Source organism: Meleagris gallopavo, chromosome 3 (assembly GCF_905368555.1).
Source record: "Meleagris gallopavo chromosome 3, MGAL_WU_HG_1.1, whole genome shotgun sequence".
Classification (NCBI taxonomy): domain Eukaryota; kingdom Metazoa; phylum Chordata; class Aves; order Galliformes; family Phasianidae; genus Meleagris; species Meleagris gallopavo.
The window spans coordinates 65,218,917-65,245,094 of record NC_139406.1 but is presented as its reverse complement, the minus strand read 5'-3'; positions in this window follow the sequence as shown (position 1 = coordinate 65,245,094).

The following is a 26,178-nucleotide window of genomic DNA, read 5'->3' as shown; positions in this document are numbered from 1 at the left end:
TGACAATAAAAAGACTACAATGTGGATGAAATACAAATGTCAACAGATATTTAACAATCCAGACAAAAATATGCATACTAGTAATGTTGATTTACCAGTCTTAACTTTGTTCAAAATTACTTCCATAGGTCATAGACTCGAAAAATAGTAGAGAACAAAAGCAGAACACAGCAAAGAAATGTACATTAAAAAAAGCAACAGTAATAAATAAAATGAAAACTAGAAAACTGAATAGATAATAAATGAGTAAGTAAGTAGAATGGCAATATTCTTTTAACCCCCAACATGGCAAATACTGATCTGAAATCTGATATATAATATAATTTAATGCAAGCAATATACATAAATGTTACTGAAAATCATCCTATGTTATCATCTCTATGATGTTGCAGTACACTGAAATAAAGAAAATATCCCGTATACTTCTCAAGCGTGTCACATATTTGTTTCTTCAAAAGTTCCTCCAAAACAAAACAAAACAAAAAAATATTTTCAACAGAAAAATATTCAGAGCAGTAATACATTCAACTCCCCATATTTTTTTGAAAAGAGTAACATGTTACAAAATAGCAGAATTCATGTAGTAAATCTGGTCCTTATATTACCATATTTTTGTTGGAGCTACCACCTCAAAGACATTGTCTACATGAAAAAAAGCAACTCAATATAAAGTATCAGTTAGATAAATGTATGCGTCTCTTTTTCTGCAAAACGAATTTTTACCAACTATGTCCCATATGGCCTTCAATTATGTATTATGACATCTTTGATCTAGGTTATTGGCAGTGTCAACTCTAACTTTAACAAGGTGTAAGGAAGGATAACCAGCAATGAAATGATTCTAAAATGAAATTAATATCAAAAAGGATCTTTATTTCACCTACTAGACTACAGAAAAAAATAAACTGTGAATGTTCCCTTTTTGTCATGGGTACAATATTAGGGCACCATATAGTGCAGATCAAAAAACCAGAGTTTTCAAGGGGGCAGATTGCTCTGCAAAACATTCTGCTCACCTATCCTGTAACAAAATTGTGTATTTAAATAACCCTCTGGTGGCAAGAGAGTAGTTGGAATACTAGGAAAAAATAAGAGTTTTGGAAATCTGTACTTAAAATCACTCTTCCTACCACCTCAATTAATTATGCAATCTAATAAAAAATATTCTTTTTTTTAAATCAATATTAATATGCCTGCATTCAAGTTTAACTATACATGTATGATACTCTTCATTTGATTTACTCTATTACTTCAAAACTCCAATGTTTGAAAAAGTAATTCTTGCTAATTAGTTTCTATTAGCTTGAAAAAAAATAAACTAAGGATTGCAAGATTTCTTTTTAATTAAAATGTGAAAATTTAAGAAAGACTGAATGTAATATTATACTGATAGTTACTCTACTGAAACTGAGGCATGTATTTATTGTTTATGGAACAGTATTTGTTTTTTTTTAACAAATATTTCAAGTAAGAGAGTGTAATAAAGAAACAAAACAGCGGAAGAGGAAGGGAAGGTAGTTTATCACATTCATCAGTATGGGACCTTGTTAATGTGTTTTTCTATTCTTAAATAGGTCCAAAGCAAGGTTAGCAGAACTGCAAATCTCATGCCCTAGGAAAGAATCAGTGCTGTGGTTTAACCTAGCAGGTAGCTCAGCACCACACAGCAGTTCGCTCACTCCCTCACAGTGGAATGGGAGAAGAAAATAAAAAAAAAAGGTAAAATTCGTGGGTTGAAGTAGGATAAGAAATGAATGTAAAGCAATATAATAATGATAATACAGAAAATGATTGATGCACAATGGAATTGATAACCATTCAGTGTTCAATGCTCAGCCAATTAGTGGTAGCCTGTCCTGGCCAGATCGTTCAGTTTTATTTTTCAGCATGATATTATGTATATCCCTTCAGCCAGTCTGGGTCATCTGCCCTGGCTGTGTCCTCTCCAAGCTTCTTGTATATCCATAGCTCTTCACTGTCAAAGCAGTGTGAGAAGCTGAAAAGTCCTTGACTTAGCATAAGTACTGCTAAGCAACAACAAAAATATTGGTGTGTTATTAACATTATTTTCCTTCTTAATCCAAAACACAGAATCATACTACCTACTAGGAAGAATTAACCCAGTCAAAACCAAGAAAATCATTTACTTGTTTGTTCACTTGTTTGTTTTTCAGTGAAATTGCTAACTGTGATGTGAGCTATAAATATGTCTATATCCTTTTAAAAGAAAGTTCCAAAACCTAAATCCAGAATCTCCTATGGAAAAAAAAAGAGTATTTCGAAAATTAAAATTGTTAAACTGTTTAAAAAAGTGTATCACGTATCATGGCACCTATATGGGCAGAGGACTAAATTCAGTGGTACAGTCTTATGTCCCTGTGCATTTTGAGGTTTTTGTTACAAGTCATCCTTTAACCCCCCGAGACAACTTAACCTCTCACTCACTCAACCCAAGTGGAACTGGGGAGAGAATCGTTAAGGTAAATGTGAAATCTCATGGTCTGAGATGAAGATGGTCTAGTAGGAAAAGTAAAACAATGAATAAATTTGTTGCTTCCCATTGTCAGGCAGACATTCAACCACTTCCATGAAAGCAGAACTCATGCAATGGTTACTTGGGAAAACAAATGTTTTCACTGTTTAATGCTGAGCACGATGCCATACGGTTTGAGATATCTCTTTGTCTAGTTTTGATCAGCTGTCCTGGTTCTGTGCCCTCCCGTGTTCTTGTGCACCTCTAGCTTGTTGCTGACAGTGCATCATTAAAAGCAAAAATGTCCTTGACCCAAGCACTGTTCTGCAACAACTAAAACATCAGTGTTATCACCACCATTTTCATCAAAGATACAAAACACTGTCTCTACGATGCAAATCCATATGAACTTCTATGATTAAAATTAACTCTATCCAAGCCAAAACTGTTACACAATTGTATTAAAGAAATGTCAGAATCAGAAAACTGTTTTATTTTTTTCATCAAAATGAAGCACAAAAGTAGCTATGTGACATGGTTCCTAGAGTCCAACATAATTCTATTATAATTCCTAACATTTAAAAATGGAAAACATCAGTATAAAAATAGAAAATGGTGAAATTTTCAGTGTAGGCATCTTCACCTTATAGTCATTCTGAGCTCTCTTCATAGTCAATGAGGGATGAATTAGTATAGACAGCAGTGAGAATGAATGATCTTACTTTTAAATGGCTTTAAATTGATCAGACTTGCTAGAAGATTTTCTCGCTGCATTCCTAATTACTACAGAGGAAACTAACTAGCTTATTTGAAAACACAACTGAAACAAAACATAGCTCCATATATCAAGAATGATTTGGCACCAAAAACCTACCACGTTAAACTGTTCAGTTTATTTAGTGACATCTTTCTATATGTATGTGTGGACAAAATGTTCTCAAATACGCATAGCTAATTTGCAATAATTTCTTCTAACTCTGTGCATCTTTATATGTGAAAAGTCATGGTGATCAGGTGTAATACTCATTTTTAAGTATGGTAGGAAGGATGACACAGGGAACTACTAAGATGTCACCCTCTTCTCTGTGTTTGGGAAAATCATGGAACAGATCCTTCTGGAAGATGCTAAGGCACATGCGAGATGGTGAAATGATATGGGACAACCAAAATGGCTTCAGCGAGTGCATATCCTGCTTGACCAATCTGCTGGACTTCTACAATGGTGATACTGAATCAGTTGACAAGGGAAGAGCCTCTGGTGTCCTTCATCTGAACTTCAGTAAGGCCTTCACTCCAAATTGGAAAGGTGAATTTGATGTGTATACTCCTCAGATATTGAGGGCAACCCCAAGGAGACAGATTTGGGAGTATAAACTGATGAAAGATTCAACATGAGCCAGCAATGTGTGCCTACAGCTCAAGAAGGCCAACTATATCATGGGTTGCATCAAGAGAAGCATGACCAGCATGTCAAGGGAGGTGATTCTGCCCCTCTATTCTGCTCTTGTGACACCCCACCTGGAGTACTGCATCTGGTTCTGGAGCCACCAGCACAAGAAGGAGCTGTCGTAGTGAGTCCAGAGGAAGACCACAAAGATAATGAGAGGGGTGAAGCACCTCCCCTACAAGGATAGGCTGAGAGGCTGGGGCTTTTCAGCCTGGAGAAGAGAAGGCTTCAAGGAGATTCTATAGAGACCTTCCAGTACCTGAAGGGGGCCTACAGGAAGGCTGGAGTGAAACTTTTTATAAGGGCATGTAGTGATAGGATGAGGGGAAATGGCTTCAAACTGAGAGAGGGTAGATTTAGACTAGATATCAGGAAGAAATTCTTTACTGTGAGGGTGGTGAGACACTGGAACAGGTTTGCCCAGAGAGGCTGTGGAAGTTCCCCCGCTGGAGGCATTCAGGGCCAGGCTGGATGGGACTTTTGAGGAACCTGGTCTAGGGGGAGGTGTCCCTTCCTATAGCAGGAGGGTCAGAACTAGATGATCTTAAAGGTCCCTTTCAACCCAAACCAGTCTATGATTCTATGATTACATGATTCTATGACTATTAAATAGACAAGGAACTGGATGTGAGATTGAACACAAAAAGTGGTAGTCAGTTGCTCAAAGTCCAGATAGAGATCTGTGACAAGTTGGGTCCCTTAAGGCTCACTATTGGGATCAGTGCTCTTAAATATCTTCATCAATGACACCAACAGTGGGATCAAGTGCATCCTCAGCAAGTTCGTAGATGTCATCAAGCTGTATAGTTCAGTCGACACACCTGAGGGATGGGATGTCATCCGGAGAGATCTAATGGGTCCAAGAAAACCTCATGAGATTCAAAAAATCTAAGTGCAAGGTCTTGCACCTGGGTTGTAACAACCTCCCTAATATCAGTCCAAACTGGGGGGTTAAAAGATCGAGCCCTCCAAAAAGTGGAGTGTGTCCTGTGGATAGCAAGATGGACATGGACCAGCTATGTGCCCTTGCAACCAAGAAAGCCAACCGTATCCTGGGCTACATCATAAGAAATGTGGTCAGCAAGGCAAGGGAGGTGCTTCTGTCCTCTATTCTCCTGTGGTGAGACCTCTCTGGAGTACTGTGTCCAGATAAGAAGTCTTCACTACAGCAGAGATGTCGATCTGTTGGAGACTTTCCAGAGGAGGACCACAAAAAGGATCCAAGAGAGGGGACACCTCCCCTATGAGGACAGGCCAAGAGAGTTAAGGCTGTTTGGTCTGGTGAAGAGAAGGCTCTGGGGAGACCTTTCAGTATCTAAAGGGAGGCTATAAGAAAGAAAGGGGCAGTCTCTTTAACGGTGTCTATTGTTAAAGGACAAGCAGAAATGGTTTCAACCTAGAAGAGGGGAGATTTGGATTGGACATAAGGAAAAGTTCTTTATGTTAAGGATGGTGTAGCACTGGCACAGGTTGCCCAGAGAGGTGGTGGAAACCCTGTTCTTCATGACATTCAAGGTCAGGCTGAACAGGGATCTGAGCAACATGATCTAGTTGAAGTCGCCTGTTCATTGCAGGAGAGCTGGACCAGATGACCTTTAAGGGTCCCGTCCATCTCAAATGATTCTATGATTTTATGATCTTCTATAGAGAATTTTTTGTGGACATGATCTTGCATTCTCATAGTATACATCATTAAGACACAGACTGAAGATCATTCAATTGTCTTGTTAATTTGAACGCCCTTTTTGACATTGGAGAGAATTTCTAAAAATATAAGAAACTAGAGGTTGTACTAAAGTAACCAATTTTTCCTTTATAAGACAATTATAAATGTTGTTAATAGTATAACATTAAAGACAAGGACAAGTATTTCGACTACTCAATCAAAAATATGCAGACTAGCTTTACATTGTGTGTACTTTCAGAATTACAGTTTTATGTATATCTTATAAGAAATAATGTAGAGAATTTATACTTCTCAGATGTATAACTCGTTCATTTTGACATAGTATATTAAATTTCTTAATCAAAGATCTCTTCATAAATGTTGTAGACAAAAAGTACGCTTTAAAATTGAAAGTGCTGTTATGGCAGTCTTGCAAATTCCAAGGCAAATGTCATGAAGCATAAGAAACACACGTAAATTTTTTCTATCTACCAAGTTTTTTTTTTTTTTTTTTTAATTGTATATTATTAATAGATTTGAAAATTGGGTCACTTCTTATTTGATTATTTGTGCTAATTCAAAAGTTCATAACTGTGATGGTTAAGAAAAAATAAAAAATAGCATGTTTATAGAGACCAATTGCAGAGCTCCAGATAAAAGATACAGCAGTAAGTTGAGAAGAGAGTTCTTATGAATGCTTTAATTGTTAGGGGCCATAGGAAATGAAATCAGATTGAAAAAAAAAAGACCCAATTTTACTCACTTTTGTTCTTTGATCCACTGATTAACATTTTCAACCACTAACTCACTTTCCTGATGGAGGCGACTGTTGTCAGTTCGTGCTGCTTCCAGAGACTGGTGCAAAGTTTCCAGCTGTGGATGCAGACAGATCAAAGCACATGATGGACTCCCTAGAACACACTCTATCTGGAATACTAATAATAGTCTCCACTACTTGTAAAGAATCAAGTCATTTTTCTCCACTCCTTCAAATAATCGGAGTTTCCTTGTACATGCTATTAATTGATTCAATATGCTAGAAGGAATGTCTGAACTTTTCCCACGCCTTACATTTACCGTTTATTATAATATAAACTAGTCTACCTCCAGAGGTTGTTTTAATTGAAATCAGATTTATTTCATAAAAATGGAACGATTATAACTTGCCGTGTTTCAGTTTAAATGTTATGTTCTTTCCACTTTTCATTTTATTTTTGCTACATATTTCTTTAAGATAAGTTATTTCGTCATGGTTCATTGCACTAAGAATAAAAAGAATGCAGAATAGATGGAGTTATTTCAGTATTTTCAATATAACAAAAAGACAGAATGCTGGAGTACTGAGCATTTTGAACTTGGAAGGTGAATGTTAGACCTTTCAACTCTATATCTCCTTTTGGCATCAAAGTCAAGTCAATTTTGGTGAAAATATGTTAACATTCAGTAGATAGTTGAGGCCTAGGTAAAATGATGAAATGATTTGGTGGCCTCCGTATAATCTCTTTTGGGTAGAGTTCCTCAGTTAATGTCACAAAAGGAATCACAATGTGATTTCTTGTGTCAGTTTCTTTAAATGAGATTTTTTGTCAGTAGTCATTTCCTTACCTAATTGCCAGAACTATAATTAGTGCAAATTCACAACAATTCACAATGATGTAGAACTGAACTTTTAGAAAACTAAACCCATTTTAAAAATCTGTAGCAATAATGGAATCCTTAGTGGAAAAACCTTTTGTTCAATAGATGATAATTAAAGCTTACATGAAGAAAAAACAAGAACAGAATGTACTGGTCTTAAATCCAGTTGGCCAAATAAAAGTGTTATAATACAAAACCATATGCAGATTTTTAAGAACAATGTATTTATTCATGTTTTCAAATGAAAACACGTACTTAAAATTACTACTTCCTTCAATAACTTTTTATCATTGTTTAAACCAAGAAAAAATATCTTCAAAAGTAGTGTGCCTTTTTGAATGCAGTTCAAAATAGCGGTCTCATATCAATGACATTTAAAACTTTTGAATGTAATAAATCTTTGAATAACATGCATAAAAGCCTCTGATGGTATTAATAGGGGTAGTATATAATGGAAGAGACAATATATATCTAATTAAAATTAAATCAAAATAATACTCTCTTACTCTTGTGAAAGCCATCTGTTATGCATATTAATATTCTATAATAGATTACACTAATGCTGTAAAAGCAATTTACTTTTTAAAAAGATCTTTAAAACATTAACATGTATTATTAAACCACACACAATTTATTTCTAGATGGTTTAGTAATTATGTGAAACTAGATAAGAAGGCTTAGCAGTTGACAAGTTATGATTACCTAATGTACTGACAAAACAGATAAAATATGTCAAACAGATGTTGACACAAACAGGGTGATGTATAAGGTTTACAAATGGTTGCAAATGTGAGTTTTATATATACACATATATACGTCTTTAAATAGTGGCAATTCAAAACAGAACACAAATAAATCATATACATCCATATTTGCATTCTCAAAGATTTTAGAGAAAATATTCAGTACTTTAGGTGTTCTGTCTGAAAGTAAGACTGAGGAAATAACAACTGATATAGTTACGCAGTCAAACTCAACAGGAATAGCATTGCGGTTTGCATAGTTTTACCATTTTTATTTAGGCTTTTGAAAGGTAATCATTGACAGTATTCTCCTGTTTACTTTCAAAAATTGTGAGCAAATTGTAGTTCACATAAAAATCAAGCTTCAATAAATGCAATTACGGTAGATAAACCTTGACATCTCAAGAAAGAGCAAATATCTTACCATCATTTTTCATCAGTTTCTATCTGCATTACATCCCATCACATCTAGTCAGATGTCCCTATATCAAAGACAAATAAATGTGCCAACTCATGTAGTAATTTAATGTTGCTATTGTGCAGAAGCAAGAGGTAGTTAACAGTTATTTCTTCCTTTCTCTGATGATCTTTGCTGAATTTTTTGGGCTGTGTGGATGTCAAGCAGGCTACTCAGGGATTTATCCCAGCTGTGAGTAAATGGTTAAAGACCTACTCCAAGCATAACTGTAGGTAGGTTTAGTCATCTCCATCATGTCTTCCTAGGGATGCTGTAGAGCTCACTAGACTGCAAAAGGCTACCAGATTATTTGCCTTTCCTGGAGTTGCAGGTGAGGAGGGCATCATGAGCTACAAGGCACCTTTATGTTAGTTTTCCAGCCTGCTCCTTTCTCCTTCTACACAATCCCTGTCTAGAGGTATCTGTTGGTGAGTGCTACAGCACTCACAGCATTCCTTATCTTCTCACAGAATCACAGAATTGTAAGGGCGGGAAGGGGCCTCCAGAAATCATCGAATCCAACCCCCCTGCAAAGCAAATTCTCACCATTGTAAGCATGCCGTTGCCCAGAGTTGGTTTGTATTAAGGTGAGGCCTGTGATTGAGAAAGGAGAAAATGGTGTGTATTGAAGAGTCATTTCAGTATGGAGCATGTATCCAAGTCCAGGACCTTAGAAGCACATCAAGATACATTAATGTGAGCAATATTGAGAGACTAGATATTTAGGTGTGTCTGTTCTAAGTTACTTAAGTAAACAATTTAGATTAAGGTGTGTATTTTAAGAGAGTTTCAGCTCAGTTCTGGGCAAGAGGTTCCTTTGCTAACCTCCACCACAGAAGTCTTATACCTGTCACAAGTTAAATAATAAATAAGCAAAAGCAAAGCCCAATGTTACTAGCAAGCTGCTTTTACTTGGATCAAAGGCTTCCATTCTGTAGCATGTGATTCATCACATTTCCCAAGTGTTGTCAGCAGTTTCAGGTAGATATATTGCTGCACTAGAAGTATGCTTTTGCAACACAAAAAGATATGCAACAGAGTCCCATAGTATTTAGTCTGATTTTAAGCGTTGTTTTTGTTGTTTTTTCTTTCTTTTTCTTTTTTTTGGGGAGGGTGGGGGAATGGGGGGGCTAAGGACAGGCAACTGCAGCGAGCCATAAGCACTGAGTGACATAAACAGACCTAACATGAAAAACCCACAGAACCATTCAGTGTTGATTCCTGAAAAATTTTAGGAAATCCTATTACTAAAACTTTTCTTGATAGCTAGACAGGTACATGTAATACTGGGTTATTTCATTATATTAAATTACAGATAATATTAAATTATAGTCAGTAAAAGTGTACTGAAAATATGTACAAACTGTAATGAAGTGTAACCACTGCAAATGTAGAGTTCTGAGGTTGTGCCAAGTGAATGTATCTTGCCTTTAGAAGTGGATGAATGTATGAATAATAAAATTTAAAGTTGACAGGGGTATTCTACATATGAGAGAGGTGGAGAATACAAACTAGTATTTTATCAGTTACCTACAGTGCATAACCTGCACCCAATATGCCATATATAAAAGATCGTCTTTATTCTGTACTTTAAAGACAGCTGTTTCATTTTTAATAGGTCTGATTTCCTACTGTTCTAAAGTCTGAAATTTTGTAACTCTTCAGCACTTTTCAAGGTCTGTTCTTCAGGAAATGATTTTCTGTCTGACATTACAGTTCTGCGTTAATATAATTTAATTTTAGTTATCTAAACAAGCTTCCTTGAATATGAACAAGCTGGCTTCAGTTGGTCCCTTTGTAGACATCAGTTTTTCAGAAAGGTGATCTTAGTTTGGCTGAATTGTTCTCTGTAGCTCAAAACAGAGTCAGTTATCTTAAGCACAGTAGGTGAGTGACAGGAGCACAGGCCTTTCACACAACACACCTCTTAGAAATTGTTTTTGTGTTCTAATCTTACTCTTACCTTATCTCTAGAAAATGACCATAAATAGAGCAGTGATATGGCTGAAAAAGCAATTTACAAAACACAAAAATTGCTGACATTGCAGATGAAACTCTGTATAGTAATAATAAAACCGTTATTTCCCTCATTCTCTCAGAAGCTTTTTCAGAAGTATTTTCTCATCTTTAGCCATAATAATGAAAAAAAAAAAAATTAGCAGTTATAATAACTGAAGACTGATCATGAGTTTTCTGATCTGAAAACTAAGTACTTTAATGGAGAAGAAATACCTGGATATTGCAATAATTTCACAAACAATATCTGTACATTTAGGAGAAAGAATGATACAGGCTTAAACCTTTTAATATAAATGAGGTAACTAACATACATATTGTAAATTCAGACAGTTATTTTCTCATTCCAAACTCTGCCTCATAATGCCAATCAGCTACCAGTCTTTCCAGTAAGGGAAAATAAATTTCTTGCATATATACAAAAGGGAATTATATAAGAAGGAAATTAAAAATGTATTTTTTTTTATTTTTAATGATTTTTCTTTTTTTAAGCTGTCATTGGCTGTATATATCGTGTATTATTGAAAAAAGAGAGTTGTTTGTAGAAAATGTTAGTTATGCCCCTCACAACAGTCATTTTGAATGTAGTACAAAGGAACTCCATTGTCTCAGACTGTCTGTAGACAGCAGCAATTGTTAATACTTTGATTACATATAAGATTTTCCTTCCTGAAAAAATAAACAAAGCCAATACTTCTGGTGCAATAATATTCACATCATTAGGGTCATATGCTGAGTCATATGCTTATCTCTAATTTGGAGAGATATGGATTTGAATGGTAGATTGTTCAGTGGATAAAGAATAAAGAATTGGTTGAATGATCATACCCATAAGGTTGTTGTCATTGGCTCCACATCCAGGCAGAGGCTCGTCACGAGTGGTATCCTCAAGAGGTCCATCTTGGGATTAGCACTCTTGAAAATCTTTATCAATGACTTAGACTGTGGGGTTGAGTGCACCCTCAGCAAGTTTGCTGATGACACTAAGCCAAATGGTGCAGAAGAAGGGATGGCACCCAGAGTGATCTGGACAGACTTGTAAAGTGGGCCCATGAGAATCTAATGAGGTTCAGTAAGGCCAGGTGCAAGGGCCAGGGTCAGGGCAATCCTAGATATGAGTGCAGACTGGGAGATGAACTACTTGAGAGCAGCCCTGCTGAGAAAGATCTAGGGATCCTGGTGGATGAAAAGCTGGACGTGAGCCAGCAGTGTGCTCTTGCAGCCCAGAGGGCCAATGGTATGCTGGGCTGCATCAAAAGAAGGATGGCCAACAGGGGGAGGGATGTGATTGTCCTCTTCTACTCTGTCCTTGTGAGGCCACATCTGAAATACTGTGCCCTGGCCTGGGGCCCCCAGCACAAGACAGCTGCAGAGCTGTTGGAGTGGGTTCAGAGGGGGGCCACAGAGATACTAAAGAGCTGGAGCACCTCTCCTATGATGAAAGGTTGATGGAGTTGGGATTTTTTAGCTTGGAGAATAGAAGGCACAGGGGAGACTTCACTGCAATCCTCCAGTATTCAAAAAGAGGTTACAAGCAGGAGGGGGACCAAAATTTTCTACAGGTAGATAGTGATAGGACAAGGGGGAATGGATTTAAATTGAAAGAGGAGAGGTTTAGGTTAGATGTTGTGAAGAAATTCTTCACTCAGAGGATGGTAAGGCACTAGACCAGGCTGCCCAGAGATGTTGTGTATGCCCCGTCCATGGAGGCATTCAAGGCCAGGCTTGACAGGATCCTGTGCAGACTGATCTAGTAGGTGGCAATCCTGCTCACAGTAGGGGGGTTGGAACTAGATGATCTTTGAGGTCCCCTCCAACCTAAGCCATTCTATGATTCTGTGACTATCCTGGTACAGCTCATGTTTTCCCTAATTTCAAGAAATAATAGCTTCTTTACAGTTATACTTTAAATCTACTGCAGAAAGAGACAGTATTAATGGAAAACAAAACAAAACAAAACATTTCTTACACAACAGTGAGAATAGGCATACAAGGAGCTAGACAAATACATTTATATTTTATTTTTTACCTTTTCTTAAGCATGTTTTTATTTAGAAAATCTGTTTCCTACTTTCAAATAGAATTTTCATTTTCTTTGCTTACACACTGTTATTTTTGAAGTAAATTTTGGATAGTTACATGACTACTAGGTGCAGTAAGAAAGGTTTTAAGCCTAGTTCTATAATTCTTTAAGATCTTTCTTAGAAATTGAATATAAGCTTTGAAGATAGCACTCTGGTCTAAGTCTGTTGTTGTTTCAGTCTTGTGTTTTAGATTTTGCAGAGACAGTTATGGACTGTTCTTGTTTTCTCTAATTGATGAGAGGAATATATTAATCTTTATTATTTAGGAATACACATCAAAACAGGAGATAGCATCAGCAAACGCTATACTAGGAAACATCTTTCAAAGCCTTTTTTTTTTTTTTTTTAATAGAAATCCTCCCAGATCATTTCTCCACTTTGTCTTCAAGTATAGGAAGATACTGAAATTTTCAAGGAGGTGTATTAGATCATATTTTAGGCAAGCTGGCCTTCAGGAGGAGCAGCCCCGTATATACAAACCATTTAGTACCTCTATTAGAATCCCACTAAGCAGCGTACCAGATAGACAGTCAACATGTCATGTAACTAGCATATTTCTTTAGATAATCAGTGACTATACTGAAGAAAAGACTTTGAGTATCTTGAAAACTGTTGTGTCATGAAAGAAGAAAGTAAGACAGAATGGATGCTGACTCTTTCATCTGCTTGTCTATCCTGGTCATGGTAAAGAGATGCATAAGGTAACGTAATTCTAGAGATATTTTTCCCTTTCTCAGATAGATAAGAATTCTGAAAGATATTCTATTATTTTAAGAGTCTTCATTTTCACATGCTATTAAATTGCTGCTATATTTCTACCATTTAAAAATCAAGTGCTCCTGATTTGCTAAGTTAAGAGTTCAAAATTACAATTCTGCAAAGTTTGACCCAAAAGAGCTTTTTAGAAACTCTTAATTAAAAGTGTTCCTTATAGGATGAACAAATTTATAATCAATTCCAGAATTACTTTATAGGAAATGAGAAAAAAATTACTTGAAGTTTGAAAAATGATTAGTAAAGAATTACATAATTTAATTAGGAATTTTGACTCATGTAATTACTTTAAATCATGAGCAATATATTACTCATGCTGCATAAAGTAATTGTGAAGTTAATAATTCATTACTTACCGAAGTGATGTTTTTTTTATAAAAAAAAATTCTAAGTCAAATTTATCATTTTTAAGGAGCGTAATGAAGTAGACATGAGTGGAGTTGTTGGTTTTAATTCCCTTAAAAGAAACTTCATGTAGTCATATGCTGGGGATCATATGAAAACCACACAGCACATGCTATGCCTTCAGCATCTCTGCAAACAAGCTCCCTTAGATTCACTACAGTATTTAAAACTGATCTACTACTCCACTCTTTTTTTTTCTGGAGGTTACAGCTTTTATGAAGACAGCAATATGGTGGGGTACCCGTCCACCCTGACCACTCAAATTTGTAAGTCTTCCAAGTGCTGAAGTTCAGTCTCACACCACTTGTGAGAGGCCACAGAGAAAACTTCATTTCAATCTGAATTATTCTAGAAGTTTTTCACTTTTAAGCATGGGGAGGTTCAAGGGCATTCAAGTCCTCAGTGTGACAGCTATATATGGCCTTTGCCAAATTGCTGGTGCAGAAGTCTGGCTGAGGGCACCAAGATACCTGAATTTATCCCAGCTGATTTCAATTGCTGATCAAGTGAAACATGTTATCTTTAATAATAAAAATCTTTGCCCTGTTTCATGCCTTTAGACCACTAGGGTTACGTGATATTACCATCTAATTCTGGTGAAGCTTAAGTTTGAAGGCTTGTAATCTCCCTCTTTACTCACTGGAGACAAATAGAAGGACTACTTCATGATCTTTGAACTACCTTTTATGGATACCTCTTTCTCTTTACTGGCTGTGTGGATAAGCACAAATATCCAAGTTCCTGTGGGAAAACCATTTAATGGTGGTTAAGCTTCAGTTGATTAAAAAATGTTTGTTAAACTCAAGTGCTTGAATGACTATGTACAGTGAAAAGATGACAAGACTTCTGAATATATATCCATCTTCACACGTACATCGGTGACCATTTATTATGTGGTAAGTCTCCTCATAATATATTAAATCAAATCGAGTAACTCAGGGGTTCCCTTAATTATTCCACAGGAACCTAGCATTTAGATACATTCCTCAAATGCTCAATAAATCTTTTCTCTCTTTTCACCAGAAACTAAGAACAAGGCAAGCAGTTCGGGGCATAGCTGATAAAACTGAAAATTGCAATGTCCCTTTGAACATGTCTCTTCTTAAAGGGAATAAACACAGGAATCATCTACTGTTTACCTTTATTTACTTTTGAGGATAAAGGGAGTAAAAGATACGCAATGCCTTATTAGTATATCACTACCCATTCTCATTCTCCTTTTTCTTTTCTGACACATGATGAAGAAAAATGACACAGAGTATACTGAGATATACTCTTGAAATCAGGGAATAATCAAGAGGGTTCGTTGTTCTGTTTCTTCCTTTAGGACTGGAAAACTGGTGATTTTGTATGATTTTGAAATGAAGAGTTAAAAATGGATCTACAGTGTCTTGTATAAAATAGGTGAATTTACATTAATAACTTGAAATAAAAGTTCTCCACTACTAAGACACAGCAGCATGCAAATATTCTTAGCTTAAGTTCTGGAAATATCTGACAAAGTTTTACTGAAGGAGAAAGCTTATTGGCAAAAGAGGAGGGGAAAGTAAGTATGAAGGCCTTTGCTTTGAACTCCTGGCTCAACTAATTTCACTGTTTGTTAAAAATAAAAAAAAATAATAAAAAGGGATGTTTCCAGTAGAAATGTAAAGGAGATGCAAATAATATGGAGGAAGACCAAAGACTTTTTTTATGGGGAAAGACTGACACAATGGGCTCTGGGAAGTTTGGAAAAGGAACTATTATGTTGCTTGTGCAAACTCATATTGTGCGATTTCCCCTTAAACAGTGAAGTTTTTCTTTGCTGCTATGCTTTGGGGAATAAAGATGAAAAGCTAGTAACAATTCAGCTGCATGTCTTTAATAAAATCCAGGTTTTCCTTTGAGGTCATTGAAAGAAGCACAATTTCTAATTCATGTTTTAACAAATCCATAATGTATCAGTAGACTCACCTACCTGCCTGGGAGAATTCAGCAGCAAAATCATGCTGTGGGTGGAAAAAAAAAAAAAAAAAAAAGAGCTATGGATACATATAACTATGAATAAGTGGAAGAATATAAAAATTAGTTTTTAGAACTTTTGTTCTTGTTTCCTGAACTATCTGCATATTTATATTACACAGTCAGTGAAAAGAAGAAAAAATTGTTCTGGGAGTAAGGATTAGACTTGAAGTATCTCTACTTCCTTTTGGTTTGTTTCTTTTTTGGTCTCAGAAGTCTCATATTTTTGTCAGCACAGTGAGCTGGCTCTGGGAAGAGAGGTGGCAGGTTTGTCCATCCAAGCTGCCCAGAGCATCAGTGCTGGAAAGTGGCTTGGCAGGTCTGGTGCATCCATAAGAATAGATACCACTAGAACAATAGGTTTAGTACTTTAACCCTGTACTTTATGTTGGAATTAAAGCTTCTGTATATGCTAAGCTTGCTAAATTCAATATAGCACTAGTTCACTCTTTATCTGGATTAGATCTGCTGAAGGTGCAAACTAAGTTGCAGACTGCACAATTTCATATTTACAGAAAAAGTATCTGGACTGCAGGCAGGTTTGGTTATTCACTTAGGTGGTAGCTCAAATACAAGCTGTACTGAACGCCTTCCTTTTAAGCACCACAATCTCCAGTGAAAGTGGTTTACAACTTCCTCTCGCTTTACAGAATAAAAAATGCAACATACTTCAGGATTGAACATAGTGAAAGAAGAAGCCACACAATGCAATGCATGCTGGAAAAGTTTTGAAATTCAAGTATGAAATAAAATGACCAAAATGTAGATTGATATTTTAGATTTTTCTAGTGATAGTTTTCAGATGAGACTAAAATAGTGAATATAAATTTATTGTTGAAAAAGTAAACAGTACAAATACATATTTTTTATCAGATGACAGGTGAATATGGTGACATATGATTAAATATCTTCTGAATTAGAAAACAGCTCTTGAAAACTACTTCATTAAAATTCTGGTGCGACTACTAAGATAGTTTTTTATTTATGTTATAAGACAAATGTATACTTAAGTATTGGGAAACGTAGAGAAATGTATTTCTGTGCATTTAAGTCGAAAGCAATATGTTGAGAAGAAACAACTGTGTATGTTAATAATTTCAGGTCTATATCACTGTCACTGATGATGTTTATACTGTCTTATAACCAATTACTTTATGTTAATCTATGAAAGGAGAAACATGCCTCTGAGTTTACTGATTGCTATTTACCAGTCTCTACACACAGCAGAACACAAATTGTTCAACTCGCAAGTTAAGAATTGTATATGGTTTATCTGTCAGAATTGTTTATAAGCACAAATATCATGTGAGTAAAATACAATAAGGGATATTGTACTATGTGAGCCACACTTTATGGCAAATGATGCCTTGTCTGCACATCTATTGCAGGATGACTTGTGAAGCAAACAATGGATTAATCAAAACTGGTCCTTCATAGACAATGCATATGCCATAGTTCCATGGATAAAAAATTGTCATGGTGGCTCAAACTAGTCTAAATTCTAGCTGCCACTGACACCATAACACATCCTCTTTGTATCTGCCCCTAACCCATCTCTGCTAGACGCCATTCCAGCTTGTACATTTAAGGCATATAAAATAATTTTCTTCCAGGTTAGCATATTTAAGCAGTTGGGAAAAATTTCTACTCCATCTAACTCCAGGACAGTTCAGGCATGCAGGAAAGGCTGAGATTGCAGCAGCCAGTATTTATACAGATGCAGACTGCCACTGAATCACAGCCTTAGAAATCTAGGTTCAAATGATGGCCACTCCTGTTATAACACATTCAGTCACATGACTAACTCAACGTATGGTAGAACCCATTTCACCAACATAGAATAAGAGAACCATAGAATCACCGAGGTTGGAAAAGACCTCCAAGATCATCTAGTCCGGCTCTCCACCTACCACCAAAATTTCCCAATAAACCATGTCTCTCAGTGCAACTGAATGTTTCTTGAACACTTGCAGGGATGGTGACTCCATCATGACCCCAGGCAGCCCATTCTAGCACCTAACCACTCTTTCAGAGAAGAAATTTCCTAACATCCAAACTGAACCTCGCCTGGTGCAGCTTAAGGCCAGTCCCTTTAGTCTTATCACTAACTACAGGGGAGAAAAGGCCGACTCACATGTTGTCATAACCTCCTTACAGATAGTTGTAGAGAGCAATAAGATCTCCCTTGAGCATCCTGTTCTCCTGACTAAGTGTGGGGGAAGATGTAACTGTGAGCTAGTCACCAAAGAGCTTATCTCTTCGATAGACCTTATCAATGTGAAACCTTGGGAGACTGGAGTGTAAGACAGAGAGCAAATGGTGTCTGTTTCTGTCTAAGGGTAAACAGGAGGTTCTTCTGTATGCGCTGTTAATCTTGTCAAGGTTGAGAAACCTTTCATCCTTTGTCACTGTTGTTTGGGAGAAGCTAGGGCCAATTCACTGATTAGAGGAAAAGTTAGAGGAACAGGAACTTCTTGTTTGTAAGTGGATGGTATATAAGATGCACTTTGAACACAATAAAGTAGAACTATTCTGATACTACAAAAAACTGAGAGAGTTCTATACTTGACTGAGCGAGGACAGCTAAGTAATCCTAGTTCCCTCAGCTGCTCCTCATAAGACTTGTACTCCAGACTCCTCAACAGTTTTGTTGCCCTTCTATGGACATACGTTAGGGCCTTGATGTCTTTCTTGTAGTAAAGGGCCCAAAACTGAACACAGTAATTGAGGTGCAGCCACTTGTACAGGAGGAATACAGGAGGGCGATAACTTCCCTGCTTCTGCTAGCAACACTATTATAATACAAGCCAAGATGCCAGAGGCCTTCTGGGCCACCTGGATACACTGTTGGCTCATGTTCAGCCAAGTGTCAACTAACACTCCCACGTCCGTTTCTTCCACACAGTCTTCCAGCCACTCTGCCCCAAGCCTGGCCAAAGTGCAGGACCCAGCACTTGATCTTGTTGAACTTCATCCCATTGGCCTCGGTCTAGCAATCCAGCCTGTTCAGATCCCTCTGATGGGCTTTTCTATTCTCAGACAGATCAATATTTCCTTTCCACTTGTTGTCATCTCCATTTTTACTGAGGATGTCCTCGAGACCCTTGTCCTGGTCATCAATAAACATATCGAACAGGACAGGCCCCAGTACCAACCTCTGATGAACACCATTCATGACTGGTTACAGATGGATTTAACTCCATTCACCATCACACTCTGGACCCAGCCATGAGCCAGTTCTTTACTCAGCAAAGACTGCACCTCTCCAAACCATGGGCTGTCAACTTCTCACTCAAGGTGATCTCCCTCAAGATGATCTAAATGCTAGGTGCCTTTCCTGGCACTTACGTGAGGCTGATGGGCCTGTAGTTCCCAGACCCTCATTACAGAGACTCTGCACGAGACTCTCCTAAGAAAAAAAGACGCATAGCCTTCATTAATTTATTATTAAATGACAAAATGGAGCAATTGTATTTTTTTTCTTAAACAGTATGAAATCAACTTAAGTGGGAAAGACAAAGACGAAATAAGAAATACATTAGATGAACTTTTCTTGCTCAGTTAATTATTGTAGGAAGATCTGATGTCCAGGCTTGATTTCTTCGCTTTGCCACTGAACATCATTCTGATTTGCAACAAACTTCAGCAAAATCTCATTGGTCCCTCTCTAGAGAGTTCCTTTATTTCTCATCTGAAGCTTTGCTGGCTACCTTCTTCCCTTCATTGCAATTTTTCCATCTCTGTGTGATCTGCAGATCCTGCTATTGTGTTGTAAATACTGTAGAGCTGCAAACATTCTCTCTGGATCCTCCTTTCAGGACTTGCTGTTTCCTCAAAAAGAAAAATTGCCTCTCCACTTCTAGAATTTTTGACCTTTCTGAGTCACGGGAGTAATTATTATCAGACAGGAGGAAAAAAAACAAAACAAAACAAAACACAGTACAGTCCCACAGTCCCACATTGATCAGTGGGTAGATGGCGAGGGACAATTGTTCTATTTCTTACCATCCCAATAAAGTCTTAGTGGCCTTAAAAAGATGGATTCCTGTGATGTATCAAAGCTCAATTCATTCAAGCACATATTCAAAACTATGTGTAGCATTAAAAAATGTTACAGGCATCTTCTGTACTTTATCAAAAATGATACAAAAAAGTTGTAATGGTATATATATACATTTAAGAACACAAAACTTTATATGCTTAGATTAGATTATCCTACAGTCACAGTTGAAATTAAAATCATCCTAATTCCCATTACTCTACTTATTTGCAAATCCTTGAATACACAGCTATGACTTTTCTCCATGCATGCAGAATTTAGTCATCTCATGAATATATTTACTCTTCTGTCTTCCCATTATTTTTTCTTTCTGTCACCTGTGGTTTAAAGGTGCAATTTACTTCTATCCTAAAATAAATAAAAGCTACTGAAAAAATCTACCATTACACTAGGCGCATGGATAAGACTCTAAAACATAAATGCCATGAATCATAAAATATTTAAAGACATAAAAGTATACCATTTTAACAATTTAAATAAACCCATAAACATAGAATATGAAATCTCAGTGGATTCAAACTGTTACTTGCTTTGTTATCAATAACTGTAAAAGTGACATACGACATCTGCTATTTCTTGATTTTCTCTCCCATGATATCTACTACAGTTTCTAATAGAAGGGGGGGGAAAAAAAGAAAAAGAAAAAGAAAAAGAGAAGGAAAAAGAAAAAGAAAAGAAAAAGAAAAAGAAAAAGAAAAAGAAAAAGAAAAAGAAAAAGAAAAAGAAAAAGAAAAAGAAAAAGAAAAAGAAAAAGAAAAGAAAAAGAAAAAGAAAAAGAAAAAGAAAAAGAAAAAGGAAAAGAAAAAGAAAAGAAAAAGAAAAAGAAAAAGAAAAAGAAAAAGAAAAAGAAAAAGAAAAAGAAAAAGAAAAAGAAAAAGAAAAAGAAAAAGAAAAGGAAAAAGAAAAAGAGAAAAAAAAGGCAAACTCCTTTTAAAGTACAGTCTTCTCTGCCTTTTCATTTCTGTTTCATTCAGGATATGAATTCAAATTTAAGTGAGAAACAATAAGTAGATAGTTACCCTTCAGGCTTACTAATACATTTCTAACTTACATGTATTTACAGCTAAGTATCACCACATTAACAGCTACAGCCTTTTAAGGTCTCCTATTTTCTTGAAGGTTACTAATGCAATATTTGTTATTAAAACTGATTTAGAGATTTATAATGAGTATGAAGCTATTTTTCTTGGTCTGTTTCTTAGCAGAAGTAAGTAAAAATGGACTCTGCACAGAATTTATATAAAAACTTTGGAATACATTTCATTACTTGATTACAAAAGTAGAGGTTTCATAATTGTTACTCATTAATCATAAAAGATCATTATAGGTATCAGAGTAATGGTTATAGTAGGCCTGGGCAGCAAACTGCAATGGTTGCACATACTGGAATTAAGCTGAAACTGTGCAGTTCCCACCTCTTCCCCTGTCCAATTCTTAAAAAGAAAAAAAGAAGAGAAAACAAAACAAAACTTGAGGCAGGCAAACAAACAAGTGGAAACAAGTAAGTAAGATACTACAAAGAAAATATTTAAAAAAAAAAAAAAAGTAGCAGTTGGCTTCAACAACATAAACATAAGGAAAATTAACTAGTAACTTAAGCTGTGCTTTTGCCATTAAAGACTGATAGGACTTTTCCCAATTATGATGTGAAAGAACTTTATTCTGCTGAGAAGATTTAAGAAGGAATTGGAGATATATCTGGACAGACAAGCAGGTCTTTTTTGAAAGTTATGAAGTATGTTTTGCTAATTGACTTCAAAGTCCTCATTGAGCAATTGACTAGCAGTTACTTTCACAGAAAAAGGGCAAAAGGAAGAAAAGCTTGACTCCTTTCCCTTTTCCCTGTAGTGATGTAGCAGAATAAAATGGCTACTGTAACATTGCTACGTACAAGATAATTGGAATCATATTGTACTACAGCTCCATACCAGCTCCCTATAAAACATGATTTGTCTACTGTCACAAATCTGTATCAGGAAAGCAACAGAATATAAATTTGTTACAATACTTTATTTTGTACACTAGACATATTTATTAAAGTGATTTTGACCTGAAAAAAATAAAACCAGGAGTAACATATTTAAAAAGTCATCCTGTATGTTATGGGCATAGAAAAATACCAAAGATTCCTTTGTTTCTGGAGGAAAATTACTTCCAAGGCAGAGTTGGTTGCCATCAGCTCTCTAGTTTTGCTTTTAAGACATGCAACTAAATATCATTTATACAGTAGTCCCATTACTGCTGATACACTGTGAAAGAAATAGCAAGGAAGAGCTGTAAATATAGTGGTAATGGAGTAATCTAACTTGATTTACTTGTAAGGACCACTGAAAAATTGTTAATAGTAATGAGGAAAAAAAAATGCTCCTCGGTTGATTCAATTGATACATAAATAAATCAAACCCACTATCAAAACAGTATTATTATTATTATTTTTAGAATGTACATTCTGCAAGGAAAGAATTGTGATTTAATATGATTTGAAAACACATAGCACCTTGCGGATGCTCTTATAATAAATACAAAGAAACAGAATCTAGCTGAATTCTGTGTGCTTCTGCCTCAGTGGTAGTACAAGAAATTGAGTAATGTGCCAACATTCTTGAATATAGGTAAGAGTTAAGAAATAATGTGAAGCTGCAGCCCTGTTTATCATGCCATAATTTTGAGCAAAACATACTGGATAAAAAAAAATATCAAGAAGTAAATAGGAAGTGTTGACAGGGTGTAATATAGTTTTCTTTATTCTCCTCACAAACTTGTTAATGTCAGATAAAACCTCTTATACATACATAGCTATAAAAACATGGTTCTGTATTTTAACACATGGATGACAAAATAATATCATTTGGGCATACAAGAATCCTACAAATGTATTAAGAGTAACAGGTTTTGTTTTGTTTTGTTTTGTTTTTTTGTTTTGTTTTATAAATATAACTCATTTTCACTTTAACTAGAAAATTGTGTTTTTAACTATGTTTCATTTTTTCTTGAAACACAGCTGAGCTCATATTTATTTCTCAGAAGGAGAACACTTAATGATACATTTGAAGTGCTTTTAATTTTAAAGACATCCTAAAAGAGCTTTTTATTCATACAATTTTTTTACTTATTTGTTGTTTTTTCTTTTGTTTTCAGTTTGAATAACCTTGCAAAAATACACATGCTTCACTTCATATTTTTAAGTTGCAAAGGAAAACAAGTCTCCCATTTGAATTATATGTTCCCTACATTATTTTCAATACACATATGGAGTTACTTTCTCTCTTCAGACTTGGAACACTGCCAGAGCATAGGCCGGGAACTTTTCCTCTGGAGACAGCTTACATTCATTATCTAAACATTGGAATATCCCTGTTTCTGCTCTTAATACATTTGGACACATCTTCGTTCATCTGTGATTACTGATAGTAGTTTCATTTTCAATAATGATTCCGATGCAGGAAAAAATATGGAATAGTATAATAGTAATAATAAAATAATAGTAAAATTATTTTAATTTTACAAGGCAGAGCAAAATACTATGATGCCTCCGTGTTTCAAGTTTGGATGTTTTCATGGAAAAAATCACTGTAAATAGTTATTATATTTAGCAAAACACAGAAAATAGGTGTTTTACTAATAGGGAAGTGATAAGTGAAAAACAACTTTTGCTGTTACGTTTTCATGGAAATTCACAAACTTAGAACTCGAAAATAGGATTTTGCTTTTTGCAAAAACAGACTACTATACAGCTACTCTTTATTTACAAGTTATTCATGGAACAGTGGGCCAACTGTGTTCCTCACTCATCACATTTCTAAATGAGAAACATAGTTAAATTTTAGATAATGTTATACCATCAAAACATAAAATTTCTTTTTATGAAAAAAGTGAGGAAGCTCACTTATTTTGTTCATCTGTGGTCTTCTTAGTAAAAGAAACTGGCATATTTTAGTAATAGAACATGTCAACTCCAAAAGCAAGGCTGGGGTAAAACCTCTGAGTGTACTAATGCTGCTGACAGGTGCATGGCATTAGCAGTCTTCTTAGTCAGCAGATATTTTCTTTGCCCACTTCCATGTTATCCTTACCACTGCTATTTCCTGTTTGACCTCTAGCTATCTTTTACTAGCTATGCTGATCAAAATATTGAATTATTGTATATTGACGCACTCACAAAAAAAGCAAAAAAAGCAAAAAAAAGTTTTATGAATTCTATGTAATTTCTTAAGTGATCAAGAAAACAGAAGGAAAGCTACTTTTTCACAAAGGAATATAAGAAGCATTCTATTATCAATCCCACCATTATCTTATATGAGAAGAAAATCACTTCTTTTCCAAAACTCTTGTACTAATGGATCCAGGATGTATTCTATTCAATAAATAATGTGTCACTTTATTTTGTCACTGTAGCATTACATTAGGTGCTTAGATTTAGTTAGCTAGCCCACATAAATGCTAGCCCGTTTTCCAAGTTTCTGCTTTTCAGGACTCAGTCCTCCATACTTTAGATACAACAGATATAATTTAACAGCACAACTTCCAATTTAGGTGTATGTTTACCAGTCATTTATATTTTTTCAAGTTTAGCTTTATCTAGAAAATTTATTGATACACTTTCCTTAGAAATCGCAATCCCAATGAGTTTATTTAGTCAAAGAAGTGCTTTTCTTAAAATCACATTGATCTGTTATTCATTTGAATAATGCTATCAAGATTTTCCTAATATTAAAGACAGTTAATGACAAACTAGCTGCCAATCTGGCTGCCATTAATTTGGAGAAAAATAGCTAGTGTTATGTGTTCATAGATTTTATTTTGTTAATATTCCAGACTTGAAAAAAAAAATAATCTGAGATTATTCTTGCCAGCTCTTTTGCTACTCATTCATGCAAATTATTCCGGCCAACTGATATTAAATGCTTATATCTGGCAGATGTTGCTTAACAAACTCGTCAGTTTTTGATGGAGTGGAGAATGGTTTGTTATCCTCTGTATTGAGCCATCATATTATTTCTTTCCAAATGCAGAATATATATTTCTTAACATTTTTGTAAGTGAATGTTTTGGATTTTATTTAATTCTGAATTTCTTAATAATTTATAATATTTTACAAATATATAAATAACATATAAACACATTGTAAGAAATAGATAAATAAATCTTTGGTAAGTCACAGTAATTCCAAAGTATAAAAACATTTTTCTTTTAAGGGAGAGCTTTTATTCCAGGATCAGTTCTTTTATGGACATCAGTTACTAAAGCTCATCTAACTTTGGCAGAACTGTGCTGATTATATGTAAGTACTAAGCACTAATACACAAGCACTCTTAATATCAATTATATATATCTTGTGTAGAGCAAGCATTGCTCATTTTATCTTTAAAGTAAACACATTAGAAGTAAGAAAAAAATCATTTTGAGATAAACAGTGTAATTAGAAACATGAAGAATGTTGATATGAAATGTAAACAGTGAGGTTTACTTAATTTTGCAGAAAAAAGTAATTAAAACTAATGTGAAAGAAGTGTGTAATTAAACTTTTGGATAATCAGTTTTCATAGAGTTCTTTGACATATCAATAGTTCTAAAATAAGAGTTTTACTACAATGTGATAATAATTTAGTATAGATTTTAAGTGCTGGAACTTAGTAGCGCTGTATACAATTGGCCAAAATATTACTTAAAAGGTAAATAAATTCTTTTAAAGAAAAAATCATAGCAATTAAAAATAGATGGATTATATCTTTGTGAATAATTGGAATGTCATCTCATGTAGAGAGAAAATGCTTAAAACATAAAATTCTTGCTTTTGGACTTCAGTCCAAGGTAGGAAATTTGGATTGGTTTATGTCCTGTATATTAAGATATCTGTTCTTTACCTATTTGTTTTATGTCTGTTCATGATGTTAGTAATAGTCTTATGGATTCACCTTTAAAAACAAAACAAAACAAAACAAAAAAACTCATATATTTGCTAATAATTTATGTTGTGAATTATCTGAAAAAAAAAAAAACAATGAAATTTGATTTCATTTACTGAGCTGTATTGTAAAGTACTGGACCTCTAAAATGTGATTCTTTTTAAATTAGTGGTATTATTTGCATGGCTAAGAATTTCTTTTGTACTGTGAGGAACTGGTATTGTTTTGATTTTTTTAAATTTTACTTAAACTGAAATTCTTAGATTTTTGTAGTAAAATCAGAAATTATTAAATGATATCAATGTTCAAGGCATTTCCAGAGAGCATAACGAAAATTAGATAACAGCAAAAGGGTTCAATAATAGTAACACATTTAATAACATTAAGTACTTTAAAACAAAAACTGAAAATGATTTTTTTTTAGTTCATATACACTTAGGCAGACAATATGACTTGGAAAGAAAACTTCATTTATTGAATAAGAAAAATCACTTTTGTTAAAAGTTCA